At 28.7% G+C, this 14,092-nt stretch overlaps 1 protein-coding gene across 1 annotated transcript in view; it reads right to left on the bottom strand.

Annotated features, from left to right (window-relative positions):
• Positions 1 to 13,140, bottom strand: part of LOC129958528 (uncharacterized) — a 41,706-nt gene extending 28,566 nt beyond the window's left edge. The window contains exon 1 of the mRNA XM_056071062.1: positions 13,052 to 13,140. The gene's annotated coding sequence lies outside the window, so the exon portion shown is untranslated. The remainder of the gene's footprint in view (positions 1 to 13,051) is intronic.
• Positions 13,141 to 14,092: the final 952 nt, after the last annotated feature.

Below are 14,092 nucleotides of genomic sequence, written 5' to 3'. Positions count from 1 at the left end.
ATTCTTATCAGAACAGATACGAAAACTGTAACAAAGTTGCAAAATAACATGTTCCAAAATAGCTGTATAATGGTTATGCATACATGATTTTCATGTAATATACGTATAACTTGCTGAAATCATTTTGTATTCCTTGCTTATATAAAGTTATTACTTTATATGTGAGTTTTCATTCATTGTATAAAGTACTTAGTGCTTGATATTTCTTATTGAAGTTTAGAGTGTAAGTCAGCGAATAAAGTAGACTGAAATATTTCTCTTTACAATTTTATTAAAGTCTTTTCAATTTTATTAAGTTTTTTATTTAGACTTTTAATTTAATCAAATAGATTTTCGATTGAGTTATTTCGATAATCTTGAATAATGTTATTTTTAAGAGTAGCATTAGAAAGTATTAGAAATGATTGCGATTAAAATAGCAACCCTATCTATTTCCTAATTGTTATTAAAATATAATAAATTATCTCATTTCTTAATACTTCTTTTTAAAGTTTATTTTTCTCGCAATTTCATTATCCGATTATTATGTTAATATTGTCACAATTTGACATCCGGCTGCATTATTAGCTTTATTATTTTATACAAAACAATTTCGAAATTTATTGAATAGTTGTAATTAAAAGAAGTATTATAAGCAACATTAGAAATATTACGAAATTCGAGTAAAAAAAGCAGCTTATATAAATTTACTTTATATTTGTTTTTAAGTAAAATAAATTCAATACATTTTTTTTTTTTCAAATTTAAAGTGTCTTTGTCTCAATAATTCATCTTCTATTCATGATGACAGTTTTATTTCAAACAAACATTCTACCGTAATAACAGTTTTATTGTTTCCTACAAGATCATTTCGATATATTTTGAAGTTTTATTTCAAAGAAACATTAGAAATGGAACATTCAGCTTAAAAAGTAGCCCAAGTCCATTGTGTTTTTATTGTCACTATTTGTCGTTAAAGATAATAAATTCCTCACATTTCCTTTTATCTCTTGTAAGAAGTTTCTTGCTTTTTTTTATGTATACATTTCACCATTCCAATATGGTATCAGCTTTATTACAAATTGACATTTCTTTCCTTTATTAGTTTTATTACTTCAAATGGATTATTTCTTCGCAGTTTGAAAAGTTGTTTGAAAAGCACACATGATCATATAAAGCTCATTCTCACCATTTGAAATTTATTACCAAGTATTATAAATGCAATGTCTTATTTTTTATTTCTCTTAAAAACTTCTGTTTGAAAATAATTTGTCATCTGCTTTCGATGCCAGTTTTATTACAAATCATATTATCAAAATGCAATTTTGTTTCTTTTTGAAACATCGCGGTTTTAAATAGCCTCGTAACCAAAACAGACAGAGCCAATGTATCAAAAAGCTCACTGCATAAATCTCCATATCTTTAACTTTTTTTTTAGTTAATGTTAACGCGACTGAGTGAGATTTGCCAAAAATTCTATCCAGCTGTACTGCAGCCAGCTCGATAATTATATTGCGCCTCCTATTTTTAAACTTGCTCGGCGCAAATTAATGTTTACGATTCTTCGCTTGAATATGCGCTCATGTTTATTCACGATTCTGACTTAAGGCATTCTGACTTTCTTTGCTTATTAAGTATGCCCTTATTAAGTATATCCTTGAATCCTAAAGTCTATCCTTTAAATAAATCGAGTGGTTGGAATTCTGGTAATCCCTGTTTAGAAGAATTAGAAGTTACTCAGTAGTAGGCATTTCAAAACATAAGAACAGGCATATGTTCACGGAAATAGTGATCAACCCCTACTATAAATATAATTCAATAATTCGTGATACATACTGACTATGAATTATAAGTGAGATAGGAGAAATTATTATCAAATTATTATGAACAAATATTAATACAGTTAATGCATATAGCTTTAAATATTCAGTGGAATTTTTGCGTGAATCTTTTTCAGTATGTTGAAATGTATGCCAACAAAAATGTTCGTGCGGAATTGTTCTTTAATATTCTGAATTACGTCCCATTGAGTTTCGATGTTAGTATATTTAATGTTTTCTCCTCCTTCTTCATCACATGGAGATGCATGTATTCTAACCATTCGACATATCCTTAACACGCATTTGAAACACATTGGAAAGAATGCACACTGAATGAAATAATTATTGCATTGATAAAATATGAGAAAAGACATCCTTTATAACATTTCTTACGTTTTGGTATTTATTTGTCTACTTCAAAAACATAATCTACGAATAATCTATCAACGCTTATTTATCTCGTACGCGCACTTGCGTTGAGAAAATATCATAAAAGTCATTCGTAGCTTCCAGAAATTTCGCTGTTTAATTCTTGAGTTTTTCAGAACTCCCAAAATAATGGAATTAATTCTTTTTCATGTGATATACGTCAAATTCGACATAGTAATTTTATTTAATCCATTAAGCATTTTACTGGAGGATAAAAAGGACTTGTCGTCAAAGCACAATATGAGTTATGAGTAACTAGATGTTAAATATCATACTCTGTTACATTTGTCATATGGCTAAGATCACGTGACTCTATTTAATTCATGTTCGTCGATCATTTTTCCTATTCCAAGGACCTTATAATATGTTTAAACAAATGAAGGTCATATTTATGATTATTTACAAATCATGAACAATTAAGGTAGTACTTTTAAATGTAAAAAATTAAAACTTATGTTTCAGTGACAGACTCCAAATGAGCAATCATTTTTACTGTTCTAGATTAAATCCTCCCCCCCCCCAAAAAAAAAAATTGTTTGCACCCTAACATTGTGATTTATATTTCTTTTGAAAAATTAAGTTTCTATTTCTCACCCGTGTGCTTGTTCTCGTGCTCACGCTTGCAGCTTTCTTTATAAAAATTGAAAGAAATAAGTGGCAACTTATTCAAAAATCTTTTGTAGACTTGGCTGTTTACATATTCATGAATATATTTTAGTCTGGAAAATTTGACTAGTAAATCATTCTTTTTCCCTTCAGTATATGCATGTTAAACTAGCTCTTTTCAGAGTTATGGAAGTATGGTCTTCCGTCTGAGAAATGCACATTAAAAATAAACAGTAAAAAAAAATTTCAACAAAAGAAGTGCCTTTCTATTGAATAATTTATTTCCTTCATAGGATCTCAGGAACTCATAATTTTTGAAACTGAGTTTCATAACAATTATTTCATAACAATAAAAATCTGAATTTATTCATATTTTATGAATCAAGCCTTTCAGAAAAGTTCGGAGTTTAGCTAAGTTTAGAATAATAAAGTAGAAAAATATGAAACATCTTCTCACAATAGGGATTTTATCAAGGAAAAGGAATATGTCCGTCTTTATCATAAGTCGTTAAAAGATAGGATCTCTCTTCCTATGTGGCAACCCGTAGGAATACTATTCTTATCCTTACTTAGTCAGGAAAGTAATATTTTCTGGGTAATTACAGGATAGACAGATCAGTTCCACAAGGAGATTAAATTCTAGACAAGGTTGTGCAACAATTTTACCAACCCTTGTGCATAAGGAAAGTGTTTGCCGCATCAATGAAAAGAATGTTAATTAATGCAAGAATGCTATAGTACACAAGCACTATAATATGATACTAATCATGGTAACATAAAAATACATCTTTTTTTTTTATCTAGATTTATTTGAATAGAATAACTTCAAAAATGTTGTATAAATGCAATTTTAATTGTTTATACTACTACAATATAAAGGAAAATCATTACTCTTATAAAGATTGGAAGTATGATGTTGTATTGGTAATTTCTTCAATGCATAGGGTATAAAATGAATAAATTAACAAAAAATCAAAATTTGTATCATTTTAAAATTAATATCTTATTATTTGTAGCTAATTACCTTTCATGTGCTGAATTTAGATGTACAGAACAGAATACAATGTATTCTAAAGTTACCTCAATCTTTCTTGAGATATTCTTTTATTTCCAAAAAGGAAGATCTAAAAAATAATGGGCAACTACTGCTGCTGTTACTGTTTCTTTTATAAGGCAAAGTATTGATTGCAATTATACTGAGACTTATAATTTTTGTAATTCGCGTTTTTTTGAAGTGTTCTAAAATTTCTCAGTATTAAATAACTACCCTTAATTATTTTTGTTACATTTTTCATATTATTTAGGTTAATATGTAACTCGTATTTGCTTAACTTTTTTTATGAGAGTACATTCATCACTATCCAACTTTCACAAAGGGAATCTACGTAATGTTTTTGTAAAATATAAAAAATATAACTGTGAAAAAAATTACTGTGCAAATTATCTAACATCTAATTGCTCATTGTTTCACATTTTGCTACGGCATCACGTCCATTTACTTCTTATAAAATGCGCAATAGATTTCAAAAATCAATTGCAACAGATAGGCATCACGTGAGCACTAGCTGTTTTCTTTATTTTCTCCTCAAAAGAGGTCTTAAAATCGTTTTAAACATCCTTCGCTACTGTGAAAAAAACATTATTACTGCATTTCTAGAATATTTTATAAAATTTGTGGCCTTTCAAATAATTTAGTGTTAAATCAAACTTATAAAAAAAGTAATTAATATTAGGTAATGAGAACACCATTTTGTGAAATTTTTCAACATGAAAAGGATAACAAAAATCAAAATATATAGATCACAAGTTCCGATTTTATATTGGTGTCACATTATAAGATGTTTCAGTCTCGTATATTGGAAATGTGACAGCAAAGCGTTTGTTGTGGAAGAGTGGTGTCATGGTGAAACCACTAAGGAAGGATGTGTTAAGATATGAGGTTAGAAGTGATTTAGATCAAACTCTTTTTCTCTCAAAAATAAATCTTTCCAAAAGAAAAATCGATGGTGCTCCAAATCTCCTAACTCCCCACCCCCGACGATCGATAGCTTTGTTCTAGTTCTCCCTGATACAACGCCACTGTCCGAATTTTCAGGCAATTCTTCATTCCTGTCATGGTATCATTTTTTAGGACAGAAAACACTTTTCACCGTGAAATAAGCAGTGAATCCATTATTTTCCTTTCAAAATTCGATATTAATCGCCTGCACATTCGAAATCGTGACAATGAGCGAGATGAATCAATACTTCCGCGATAATATTTTAAAGTATGAATCAGATCTTTTAAGACATGGGTGGGTGCACGTTAGTTTCAAGTATCAGTCTTTTCCATTAGTTCATTAAATGCTATTATTATTATTTTTTTTTTTTTTGCCTCTGCTTTGTTAGTCTTTTTCTTAATGTATTTATTGTTTTGAAAATTTAAAAAAAAATATATTCAAAAACAGTTTTTCTTTTCTGATTTGAAGGAGATTTTTGCCTTAAAAATTGCTTTTTATTTATCTGAAAAACAATTGTTTTATTTATCTTTAACGTCTTCTTTCTTTAAGCCTTCATTGTTAGATCGTAGTACTTATGTTTATAGTACCTAGTTTTTTCTCATTTGAATAAGTATCACAACTTTGTTTTTATAAAAGATATATTTCTTCTCCTGAGAGTCATAATACGCTTAGCTTAAATTCGAAAGCAAATATCTCTGTTTTTGCTAAGTGATCCAAAGAAAGCCATCAGCGTAAAATAAGAGACAATTCCGTCTTAAAAGGTTAAATATAAAAATTTTAGCAAAGTTTTTAGAAATTTATAAATAAATAAATTCAGCACACAATCTTTTGATAGTATAAAATTTCATAAGAAAAAAAAAGAATATAATAATAATAAAATGATTCATAATAGATCATTAAAATGTCCCATGCAATGAAAAGACTCTGCCCCATTTTTTTAACCCATTACGCGATATGTTTAATAAATAGCGGTATAAGAATAATCAAGCTAAAGTAAAATCGTGTTAGTTCTTATCAGAAAATTGTTAAAATGGTTTATGACCTCATTTCATTGAGTTACCTATTGTAATGTTATGAGCGAAATGACAATTCAGAAGGATTTGTTTCACTTTGCCTTATTCGATAAGCTAATTAAAATGCAATATTATGCTTTACCCGACAAAAAATATGTGAATGAGGTTTAGCTGTTACATGAATAAATATTAAGTCACAATTTTCCTTCCTTTAGAGTTCCCTGTTGAATAATTTCTGTATTTACGTTAAAAAATTGTCTACAAGCTGCTTGTCTTTTTTTTTTCCTGATAATATCTCTCCTTAAATTACCTTTATAACTTTCATCAATAGTTTATTTCATACCTCATTGTAATTAAAGTTTGAATCTGTATATTCTATAGTTCAAGCGATATAAAAAAAAAATTCTTTTCTTTTAAAATATGGTAAGTTTTCTTTGATACGTCCATCATTTTAACTTAAATTGCTGGTTTTAAAACATTTTAAGGGTAGTTTTGTTCAGTTCCGTTTTAAGCCCATGATGTTATTCATATATTTTTTGGATTTATCACTGAAATTAAAGAGTCATGAGCATTAAGTATGAAAGACAAGCATAAATAGTGTTATAGAGTTTTTATTAATGATTAATTTCTTGTACCACAATGCCAAGACCGGATTAAGAACTCTAAGGGTCCCTTAGGAAGTAGAAATCTCTTGAGGTCCTCTTCCCAACTTCCAAAAATATATTTGTACTGATTTTTATTTAATCACCAGATAAACAATTTTATACAGCAAATTCTTACAAACTGAAATAAGTGATTTTACTAGATCATATATTAAAAGAATTTAAAATTAAAAGTAATGTTCAATAAAATAGTTTTAAAAAAGACAATTTTTTAATATAATCTAAATTCTGCTTAGTTATAGAACCGAACTTTTTTTAAATTATAAAGTAACATTTTTTTAGAATTGCAAAGTAATGTAATATAAAATGTTTAAAAAATTTATTAATTAAGAATGTTGTTAGAATAAATAATACTCCAAATTTAAATGATATTTTATTTTAATTTGAATAAGCTCAAGTGACGACTTTTGTGGATTCAATAAAAAGGCAAAATTAAATTACTCTGAAAATATTGCAAAAAAATCTCGTGGTTTCGCCTTCCTCATGTTCCGGAGCGCTAAGCAGTTATCTACTTTGCCTATTTATTAATCCGGACCTCCCAATGTCTTTATTAGAAAAGGGAATCAAATACGTTTAAAATGCCAAAATGGTATATTTTATTCCATTTAACGACAATCAATATGTTTTCTGAAATTCGTAATTCCTTAACTACAGGTCATAAAACAATCGTTCTCCATGACAGTTTTGTTCTATTCTATTTTTGACGCCCGATGCCTTTCATATATTTATTAGCTGTGTCTCTGAAATGTGAGCCGCCATTCTAAAGGTCAAGGTGAAATGCTCAGACGGTTTGAACCCTACTCTATTCAAGGTCAGAGGGGAGTCTCAAGATGGAGGAAGTTTAGGAGAAAAAACATAGGGAAAAGGGTCCAGTAAACAAATTAGCTACTGAGCTAGATGAATCAGTGATCAAAAATTGGTTAAAAAGAATCTGATTTTATATGGTTCATGTTCTCTTAATTTGATAAAATTGAAAAGAATCCGCTCTACAGAGATGGGAAGTATTCCCCTTCCTGTTTACCTATGACGCATGCGCCTGTTTCGGAACATCCCTTTCATTGATTTGCTGTCTGCTAAACGTTAAGTCCACGCTCCACCAGCCGGCAGCCTTAGCAGATATTGTTCTATTTTTTAGAAAAGACCAGCATCAATAATTGAATACATAAACAGCTCCTGTCTGTTGAAGCATTTGAAGTTCCTGCGCAATCTTAATAATAATTCAATTAATGCGGAATGCATTTTGGCCAGGGAAATAATGTTAACGATTGCTTTGGTCGTTAGCTTTGGAAGGAATACACAAAGGAGGGATTACTTGGTGAAAGAGAAAATGATGTGAAAGATGGAGGGTAGATAAATTACTTGAGAAAGGGAGGAAGAAAGTGGGACAGAAAGTGAATAAATATGGATATTTATTTCATAAAGTATCTAGATATACTTTCAAATTCAATACGGGATGTGTATCATTATAGTGTATGAACATGTGAATGAAGTAGATAAATATAATAGGGACGAGATTAAAAATATATAAGATAAAGAACCATTAAAAAGAGTTAAGGATCATTAAAGAGGAAAGAAAAGAAATTCACAATTTGTAAGGGATTTAATAAAATGGTTAGGAATAAATTTGACGCAAAAAATAAATAAAATGAAGGAAGTAAGCAACTGTATATTAATAAAATTTCATTAATAACATAGATAAAAATAATATGGATATATGTTTGCGTATAGATTGTCCAATCATAGGTATCTAAGCAATATCCTGTCTTAAATTAAAGCTAAATTTTTTCTCCTGATTTCTCATTCTAAGCATGAGGTCATTTCTGTTATATTTTTTACATTGTCAAAGTAATAATGCAAATATTTGCAGTTACAACTTATCGAATACAGATTAGCTCCAATATTAGCAATTAACCATCAAAAAATGAATTCAACTTTGTGTTTTATAATACGGTAGCCTCTTAATACTTTAATAGTGTGCGTTTCGTTGATTAAAACATAATATTGTTATAATCAATATTTTTTATTTATAAAGCGACCATTTGTTTTGCTTCTGTTCAATTCCACATAGTTTATAAAGAAAGAGGGAAAGAATATTATATTCATTAATCTCCCCAGAATTGTATTTTTTTTATTATTATTTTTAATTTTTTTAACGGAATCATTATCCACTAATGACTCAATAAACTTTTTTTTTAAATAATAAAACTTGAACATATTAAATTTAAGCTAAAAAATTCTAGAAAACATTTATATTAATAAATTCAACCAAGCGGAGGGGAAAGTCTTGCCAGCATATTTGTCTTCATTCCAGAATACTTGAGTAAAGCCCAAAGTACGCTCCGATTTTCATAAAAACAAAAGACCCTTGAATCATTCCGTAAACAAAACAGCTAATTTATCGAAGTTATCTTTGATTTAAATCACCCTATTCTTCGTAACCTGCGTTCGTGTTTCTCGGATAATTTTTCTTTTTTTCCACTATCCTTTCTTAAGAAAAATTTCTTCTCTTACACATTTTGCAAAATCTCCGAAATACTTGGTTCAAACATAAACAATTTCATAATTCATCTACATAGATAATCTAAATATAGCATACAATAACAATAAAATTTTATTTATTTCCTTACTTCAAAATCATGATATAAATAATGTTTGAATTTTTTATAAGAATTATTAATAGCTCATTTATTGAACATATATTCTTAATTTTATGTAACAATGACGCAGAATGTTTTTCCGTTAATCAACATCTTCACACTTTGTTAAACTATAGATAGAAATGATTAGACAGAGAAAAATAACACTTTAATTCCAAGATTATTTTTGGAAGAGCTATTATGAGAAGTTCGGTATCAACGATTTCTTTTCTTTCAGGAAATTTCAAAAAAAAAGAAAAAAAAAATCCTTTTTCCAATCAAGATATCTTTTTTTACATTGTATATGTTAGCACTTCTGATAAACTGTGTTATACTAGAAAATTCATTTTTGTTTAATAACATATTTAGCATGATAGCTTTATTAACCCAATTCCACTAAATTATTCCAATTTCATGATTGCGATGTTCCCGTTTTAAAATAATTATATTATGCTAGCAATACGATGTTTATATTTTTCTAGTAATTTTGATTGGATAAATATTGTTTGCATAAATTACCTTTATGTAAACATTGTTGAGTCAGGAGAGTAAAGAATAATAGTTAAGCGCCATATTAAAAAATTTAGCAATTCTTTTAGAGATAATTTTTAACATAACTGTTTTTTTTTTCAATTTATGTGCACTTTGCATTGCCATTATTGCACAAAAACTGCAACTATACATAAATCATGAAATATAAGCAACAAAATAGGTAGTTGATATTAATTAAACATCGTGCCAGGATAACAATTAAACATGATTAAGAGAACATCGAACCCTTTGATAGTCATATATAGTTGCTGTGTACTTTAATTTTGTTGTTGTTTATTACAAACTTGTTCTTTATTATAGCGTATAGTGAGATCTCATGAGTAACAACAAATTATAAATACATATGTACAGAAATGTGCTTTGTTTTGGAGAAAAGCTTATGACGAAATTTATGAAATCATGATAACAGCAGGATTAAAATTTCTTACTCATGAATAATATTTTCATTATTTGATCTATAAATTATTTAATAACATTTAAAACATCTTTATTTGAATGATTATGGTTAAGATACTCAATCTGAATATTTCATTATATTGTACTTAGCGCAATTATTAACAAATTTACGATCAGTACTAAATATTTTGGAATGACAAACAATATTTATGGCATCACATTTCATTACAAGAAAAAATATGCATACATAAATTTTAATTAAATGGCTCATTTCAGAGTTTGATAAAGAAAAAAAAAAGTTTTTAATACTAACAGCACAATTCAAATCAAAACAAGCACATGATAGTGCATAAATATTTATTGTGAATATAATCACACAAGATATATGGTATTAAAATTGCCATTTTTTTTTATTTTATTAAGTGACACTATAAAAATGAAACCTCATGACCTATCAGTGTTTTTCGATTAAGCAGCAAGTTAGAAACATGTTTGAAGACTTAGAGCCATGTAAGGAAAAAACGCACAATGGGATGATAGTAAACAAGAACTCGATTTGTTACCACTTTATTTTTATTTCATATGAAAAGGTATAATCAAAGAAATTCGGAAATGTTTTTAAAATAAAGTGAATATATTTTAAACTTACCGGGATCCATATCAGCTTCTTTAACCAACTTAAGTAAGAACAGGAGAAATAAAAGTATCAGAAATAACAGGAAGAGAATTTTTTTTTTCATTTTTTTTATGTAAAATTAAAATTAGCTAATTAATTTCCACTCGGTATTAATAAGTATTACAAATCCGACTATCAAAATTCAGGATTCCAAATTATTAATCATATTATTGCCAACAAGTCTAATGACCCAGGAAATCTGGTCATTAATACAACAATATTAAGGAGAAGCTTGTATTAAACTCTCTTCTAGTAAGCTAAAATGATGTGTGATTGGCGATTCTTTGTAAATAATATTTAACCGATGTCTCTGAGAATTCAAATACCAGAACAAGTGGTATGTTTCTTTTATAAACACGCATATAATAAAAAGTTACAAACAAACCACCCACACACGCGAATAAACATTTCTCTCAAAATTCTTGATTAGAGAATAGGAGGAATCATTATAGAAATCGAATTATCGAATGAATGCATTAAATCTATATAATGAAATAGAATATGTTCAAGAAATTGAATACTACAGCAGATGGATTTCTATCTATTGACACGCATGCTACTAACAATTACAGGACAATAGGATTGTTTATACACGCAAACATGTGATAAAAAGTCGTTTTCATGCTTGTAATTTGAGCATTAGATAAGACTTCATTTAATATTCATGGGCATCGATCAGGGAGTCTATATTTACGACACATCCCATTGTAATTTGACAATTAGATTCAGTATCACAAAAAGAAAAACAGGTGTTTCTTGGGCCTGGAATAATGGTGACAAGCCATGTAACGGTAGTGAGCACAATAATGAACTTAATTACAACCCAAAAAAAAGTAAGTATTGCATGTAGGCTATAAAAAAGACTGTAATCAATATTTCTACAAATGACATTAAACTAATGCTTAAGTCCAATTCAAATACTTAGCACAATCAATAAAAACATCATCAAGCGATTGTCATAACGATAGAAATGAATTTTTGTAGCTTTATATGTTGTGTTAAACTGCAGAGAGCCAGATCGGTCTTCGATATTTTGCAACACACGAAAAAAGTAAATTATACTTTTTGTTGCGTAATTTTTGTTTTCAAGTTTTCAATATTTGTTGTTGTTTTCGTTTCAAGCCTAGTTTGAAAATAGCTTTACCAGATTAAGTCCAAAGTAAATATACCTTTGGGATATTCTAAAGTAGGTCGGAACTATTTATTAGCTGCCTTTCTCCTGAAGATAAGAAAGCGAGAACTTTAAAGAATGGCAGAATGCATGCTAGTATTTTATGATGAATATGACACTTCTACTTCGGTTTTCATTTTTAAACTTTCTATTATCTAAGGATGAGGAAAGGGGGGAGGGTTTACCCGCGGTTTTTCTTTTAACCTGCAAATTTATTTGAACTTTGAGTCATCAATCTAATATGGGAAAATAAAAACTCAAAAATAATATTACCTACAAATTTTTAAACTAAAATATCAATGATTCAAAGAAAAATCACTTTTGTACATACATTTGTAATAGTACATTTGAATTTGTATTTGAAAAAATAAGTAATTCACTACTAAAACTCTAAAAATTTATAAATTAGGAATATTAAACGTGTTTCATATTTTGAACAATTTGCTTTGTTTCAGTTACGTAAATGTGTCAAAAAAATACTGAGGATTTGAGAAAAAATTTATTGTTAGATAGTTGGAATTAGTATACACATCTTTTTAGCGACTAATGTTGCTAAATTTTAGTTTAGAACGTTATAAATGTTCTTTTAGATAGATTTATTAAACATAATTTTTATTTAGATAAAGTTGTTAAAATTTATTGCTAGATAGCTGGAATTAGTATGCACATCTTTTTAACGAATAATATTGTTAAATTTTATTTTCAGCTATTACTTAACATCATTAATGTTATCTTCTTCATTTAATTACAATATTATTTCCCTAGTTATATAACACTGCCATATGCATTATTTATATTTGAAGGAAACATCCATATATATATTTATTTATTATTTTTTGTTCCTTAAAATATTGTTTCACTACTTTATCAAGTGTCATAAAATCACAAAAAAAAACTACATGATATTTCTTATACATTTCTTTAAATGACGCATTAGAAAAATGCACGCACGCACGCAGAATTCACAGTATAATTCCTTATCTTGCAATTTACTACAGCTTCTGTTCTAACGATAAAAATAAGTCGCACCTTTTAATCGAGCAATGAACCAATTATTACTACTTTGTCAATCATTCAAAGCAGGTGATTGAAGGTTTCAAAAACATCTTACCTTTACGCAGAGCGAAAATTCCGGAATAGGGACAAAATTGCAGGGAAAGCATCAGATAGGGAATGACAGTAAACAAAGCAGCCTACCCGGTTTTATGACATTCGAGGACTGTAAATGACGCGCATGCGCGACGGAGGAAGAAGATAGGGAGAGAAATCCTGGAAGAAAATGATGAAACGCATAAAATTTCGCTCGCCAGCTTGTTGAAATTATTAGATTGGAAAGACAGCTACGCTTGTCTGAATAAATCTAAAAACGGTTGACATCCATAATTAGACAGCCAAATGCTTTTGTGACGGTTTTAAGGAGAGAGCGCTGACGTGAAGTAAGCATTAAATAACGGAGAACACGGTAAAATAACCGATTAGAATACTGAAAGGCATAATTCCCGTTCTGTTTGTTGACTGTATCGTTACGCGGGGTAAAGGATCAATGGCTTTATTGTAACGGGTAGTTTCTATTCTGCAGGGACTGTATCGGAAATGCAGGGTTATTTAATGCGTCCCAAAATGCAAAAAATGCCCCTCTACTTAAAATGCACCTCTGGCAATTGATCCCCATCATATTTTACTAGAGCTAAAAGCTTAGTTATTTAATATTCTGCATGTAAAAATGGTGCGGGGGTGCTACTGATAATTCTGCACTGCAGAGACTATTTCGTAGGCGTGTGGCTATTTCTAGTATCGCAAAATACAGATGATTCTCCTTTAATTTCACAAAGCTGCACAAAATAACAAGCGATTTAAAGGACTTATATTTGTAAAATCCCACCTGAAACTGAAGTTGTTGTGTTAAGAATGTATGGTTTTTTTAATTGCATTGCATCATAAATAATTTCCTCTAAGTTTTTGGTGCTATCAAAAATTAATATAAATTTCTTTAAATTGCATATTTTAACTCCTTCGCATGCAATGACGAATCTGACTCTCACATGGGATTGGTGAATTTTTAATTTTTAATTTGCAATTAAGTATTAAGTAATTTGAAATGCAAAAATCGCTTAAAAACGCAACAATTTCGCAAATGCCCTTATATTATTTT

The sequence above is a fragment of the Argiope bruennichi genome, chromosome X1, assembly GCF_947563725.1.
Source record: "Argiope bruennichi chromosome X1, qqArgBrue1.1, whole genome shotgun sequence".
NCBI classification, from domain to species: Eukaryota; Metazoa; Arthropoda; class Arachnida; order Araneae; family Araneidae; genus Argiope; species Argiope bruennichi.
This window is presented reverse-complemented; position numbering and strand designations above follow the sequence as displayed.